The sequence below is a fragment of the Peromyscus californicus genome, unplaced genomic scaffold (assembly GCF_007827085.1).
Source record: "Peromyscus californicus insignis strain IS unplaced genomic scaffold, ASM782708v3 Scaffold_4__1_contigs__length_199733344, whole genome shotgun sequence".
Lineage (NCBI taxonomy): Eukaryota > Metazoa > Chordata > Mammalia > Rodentia > Cricetidae > Peromyscus > Peromyscus californicus.
In genome coordinates this window covers 86,759,828-86,765,031 of record NW_026294562.1, presented here as the reverse complement: position 1 = coordinate 86,765,031, position 5,204 = coordinate 86,759,828, and the positions used below count along the sequence as shown (strand labels likewise).

Here is a 5,204-nt window from a genome sequence, read left to right as displayed (position 1 = left end):
GAGACAAAAAAATCTACAAAAATACCATTGAGTTCATTTTTTCTTGGCCATCTATCTACTACTGGCCATGAAGTCTGTCTTTAAGTGTGGTTTATATACCCAGTGAGACTCTCTTAGAAAAGACTGATTTTTCTTTTGTAAGTGATTGTCAACTGGAGATATCTTCTCATGGAGGAATGGGAGATGGTGTCCACTTCCCCCTCTCAGTGTTGAAACTCAATCTGTCTTGAACTTGTAAAGGCCTTATGTATTCTGTCATAGTCTCTGTGTGTCAGGTCCTGTTGTGTCTAGAAGACACTATTTCCTTTATGTCATCCATCCCCTCTTGCTCTTACAATCTTTCTGCCTCGTCTTCCACATAGCTTCCTGAGCCCTCAGAGGAGGAGTTTGATGGAGACATCCCATTTAGCACTGAGTGTTCCAAGGCCTCTCACTCTCTGCACATCATCCAGTTGTGGGTCTCTGTATTACTTCCCATCTATCTACTGTAAGAGGAAGTTTCTCTGATGTTGACTGAGCAAGACACTGATCCATAGGTATAGCAGAATGTCATTAGGAGTAATTTCATTGCTCAATTCCTTTAGCAGAATAGTAGTATTTGGTTCCCCCCTAGGCCTATGGGCAATTTAGTCACAGGTTCTTGGACACTCAAGGAATGTTAGGCATGTGTTTCATCTTGTGGACTGGGCTTCAAATCCAATCAGACAGTGGTTGGTTACTCCCACAGCTTTTGTGCCACTACTGCACCAGTGTGTCATGCAGGCAGGTCATTGTTGTAGATCAAAGAGTTGGTAGCTGGGTTGGTATTGACCTTTCTCCTCTGGTAGCATTCAGAGTACCCTCCAGCATCACACACACTAGATAGCAGAGGTGAAGGATCTAGGTAAGCACCAGCTCGGCTTCTCCATGTTCAATGAGATATATAGGTGTTGACTTCAGGAATAAGCCTTTAACAGCAGTTTGTGGAGAAGAACCAATAGCCTTGGCAACAGCTCAAGCTTCTATATTAGTAGGTCTCCAGATGACTCCTTAAATGACCCTTAGTGTTAGTTTTTTCCCCCCTGTATTCCCTACCTTATTCCCTCTCCCCACTCATTTAATTCTTCTGTTCTAGTCTTCCCCATGTCTCTCCATAACTATATAGACTATTTCCTCTTACTTGGGAGATCCTCTCTACCCCTAGTCCTTTATTTTATACCTAACCTCTGTGGTTATATACCTTTGATAGGAATTGTAGCATTCCTATCAAAGGTTTAAAAGTAAACATTTTCATAGAAGCAAATACACCATATTTTCCTTTTGGATTTGGATTACCTCACTCAGGATGCCTTTTTCTAGCTCCATCCATCTACCTGAGGATTTCACTTTTTAAACTACTTAATAATATTCTACTGTATAAATAGAATGTACTACATTTTTCTTATCCATTCATCAACTGATGGACAACCAAGCTGTTTCCAATTTGTAGCTGTTATGAATAGAGCAGTAATTAACACTGATGAACAAGTGTCTCTGTAGTAGGATATAGAATCCTTTATGTATATGCCAAGAGCGGTATAGCTGGCTCTTGGTGTAGATCTCTTTCTTGTTTTCTGAGGAACTGCTGCTCTGGTTTCTGTCATGGTTGTACAAGTTTGCATTCCCACTAGCCATGGATAAGTGCTCTTCTTTCTCCACATCCCCACTAACATCAGCTGTCATCTGGTTTATTGATCTTGGCCACTCTGACTGGTGTAAGATGAAATCTTAAAGTAGTTTTGATTTGCATTTCTCTGATGACTAAGGATGTTGAACATTTCTTTAGGTGTTTCTCAGTCATTTGCATTTCCTCTTTTGGGAAGTCTCTGTTTGGTTTTGTATCCCAATTTTCATTGGTTTATTGTTTTCTTTTTGTCCATTTTTAAAGTTTTTTAAAAATATATATTTTAGGTATTATCCCTCTATTGGATATACAGTTGGTAAAAATTTTATTTTGTAGGCTGCCTCTTTGCCTGAATGATGGTGTCCTTTGCCGTACAAGAGCTTTTTAGTTTCATGAGGTCCCTTTATTAATTGTTGGGTTTAGTGCCTGCACTATTTGTGTCCTGATCATAAAATCTTTTCCTGTGCCAAAGAGTTCAAGACTGTTCTCAACTTTCTCTTGTATCAGGTTCAGGGTATCTGGCCTTATGTTGAGGTTCTTGGATCCATTTAGAGTTGCATTTTGTGCAGATTAAGTATGGATCTGTTTGGATTCTTTTACATGCAGCCATCCCATTTGACCAGCACCACTTGTCAAAGATGCTGTCTTTTCTCCAGTGTGTATTCCTGATTCCTTTGTCAAAAATCAGATGTTCATAGGTATGTGGATTTATGTCTGGATCTTCAATTTGATTTCATTGATCAACCTGTCTGTAATAAAAATAATGAATAAAAAGCAATTAATACTGTGCTGTTTTTATTAGTATAGGTCTGTAGTGCAACTTGAAATCTGGAATGGTAATACCACCAGCAGTTCTTTAATTATTTAGGATTATTTTAGCTATCCTGGGTTATTTATTTTCATATGCAGCTGAAAATTGTCTTTTCAAGATCTGTGAAGAATTGTGTTGGAATTTGGATGGGAATTGCATTGAATTTGTAGATTGTTTTTAGTAGGATTGTCATTTTCACAATATTAATCCTAGCAATCCACGTGCATGGGATATCTTTTCATCTTCTGATATCTTCTTCAATTTCTTTCTGCAGTGTCTTAAAGTTTTTATTATACAAGACTTTTATTTGCTTGGTTAGAATTATCCCAAGATTTTTTTGAGGCTATTGTGAATGTATTGTTTCCCTGATTTCTTTCTCAGTCTGTTTATCATTTATATATAGGAAGGCTATTGATTTTTGTGAGTTAATTTTTATATCCTGCTACTTTGATGAAAGTTTTTATCACCTGTAGAAGTTTCCTTGTGGAGTTTTTAGGATCTTTCATGTATACAACTACATCATCTACAGATAGAGATACTTTGACTTCTCCTTTCCAATTTGTATCCCCTCGGTCTCCTTTAGTTGTCTTACTGTTATAGCTAAGACTTCAAGTACCATATTGAATAGGTATGAAGAGAGTGAACATCCTCATCTTTTTTTCTGATTTTAGTGAAAATGCCTTGCATTTCTCTCCATTTAGGTTGACGTTAGCTGTGGGCTTGCTGTATATTGCCTTTATTTTGTTGAGATATGCTCCTCATATCCCTAGTCTCTCCAGTAATTTTATCATGAAGGGATGTTGCATTCTGTCAAAGGCCTTTTCTGCCTCTAGTAAGATGATCATATGGCTTTGGCTCTCGATGAAGCCTATTTGATCATGGTAGATAATCTTTTTGATGTGTTCTTGGATTTGTTTTATATGTATTTTATTAAGAATTTTTGTACATATGTTCATAAGGAAAACTGATCTGTAATTTTCTTTCTTTGTTGGGTCTTCGTGTGGTCTAGATATCAGGGTAATTTTGGCCTCATAAAAAGAATTGGGAAATGTTCCTTCTGTTTCTGTTTTGCAAATAATTTGAGGAGAATTGGCATTAGTTCTTCTTGGAAGATCTGGTAGAATTTTGTGCTTAATCTGTCTAGCCCTGGCCTTTTTTTTTGGGGGGGGGGTTGGAGACTTTTAATTACAGCTTCTATTTCACTAGGGGCTATGGATCTGTTTAAATTGCTCACCTGATCTTGAATTAATTTTGGAAGGTTGCATATATCAATATATCCATGTCTTTTTTTATTTTTATTTTTATTTTTTTATTTTTTTGATTCATTCAAAAATTTATTGAGCAGCTAAGGATACAAAGGTATTAAAACATGGTCATTGATGAGGCATATGCACAAGTGTAGAAAGCAGTAAAGTTCTCTGCATCACAAGAGTGAAAGAAAAACACTTTAGGAAAATAAGAGATTGCTTCCAGCATGCAAGGGGGGAATGGATGGCCAATCAGGAAAGGGGATTGAGATTAAAATAGAAGACTTCAGTCTGGATTGTTGATGGTACTTAGTATGGACTATATTTGTTTCTCCTTTTCCTCTTTCCCCATCTTTGGGCTTAATTTACCAGTAGTGCCCAGGACTGTTCAATGAGTTTTTTCTATACTTGCTTGCATTTTTGCCTTAATGTCTTCTACAGAACTAGGTCCTTTTGGTGTTTTAGGAGTTTTTTCCTGTTTTTTGAAAGACTTTTGACCCTTTGATCTTGGTGTTGATGGTTTTAAGTCTTTTCCATTTTGGTTTGATTTTTGTGCATTTTTGGCTGGGGTATCTCGTACAGATTTCTTCACTGGAACTTTTTCTTCAGCTTCCTTATCATCAAAATCATCATAATCATCATCTTCATCATCCTCATCATCTTCGTCATCATCCTCATCATCCTCGTCAAGTTTTACTTTTTTTCTGTGGAACCTTGTTACCACCCCCGGGAGCAGATCGTTTTCCAGACATTCTTAAGAGTTTTACATCCTCATCTTCATCTTCTGACTCTGCATCTTCCTCTACAGCTACTAGGTGCTGTCCACTAATGTGCACAGGCCCTGAACCACACTTCAACCTTAAGACCACAGGTGATGTAATTTCAAAGCCCTCAAGAGAAACTGTTGGTTGTACAGACATTTTCAAAGTTGCCAGTGTTACTTTAATTGGACTGCCTTCATAGTTCATTGCTTCTGCCTCTACGATGTGTAATTCGTCTTTTGCCCCTGCCCCTAAACTAACCGTTCTTAGTGATAACTGGTGCTCATTCTCATCATTATCCACCTTAAAGTGATAATCCTTGTCAGCTTTTAGTTCACAACCAAAAAGTTAGTTCTGAGGCCTGAGAGGGCTCATGTCCATGTCCATCGAGTCTTCCATGAGGTGGAGGCATGCACTTCGGTGTGAGAGAAGTCGGATGGAGGAAACTGCCTACTGCTCCTCAGAACAGACACGCAGGATGGAATCACGCCCTTTATTTTTATTTTTAAAGGTTTTTCCAGTTTGGTGGTGTACAGATTTTTAAAGTATGTCCTTATTTTCTATTCCTTAGTATCTGTTGATATTTCTCCCCCTTTGTCTCTAATTTTGTTAATTTTAATCTTCTCTCCTCATCTTTTAGTTAATTTGGCTAAGGGCTTATCAATGTTACTGTTTTTTTTTTTTAAAGAACCAATCTTCATTTCATTGATTCTTTGTATTTTTGTTTGTTTCTGTATTTCAGC

The 5,204-nt window shown here is 37.5% G+C and overlaps 1 pseudogene; it reads right to left on the bottom strand.

Moving 5' to 3' along the window:
- Positions 1–4,088: 4,088 nt before the first annotated feature.
- LOC128094075 (nucleophosmin-like) lies at positions 4,089–4,821 on the bottom strand (annotated as a pseudogene).
- Positions 4,822–5,204: the final 383 nt, after the last annotated feature.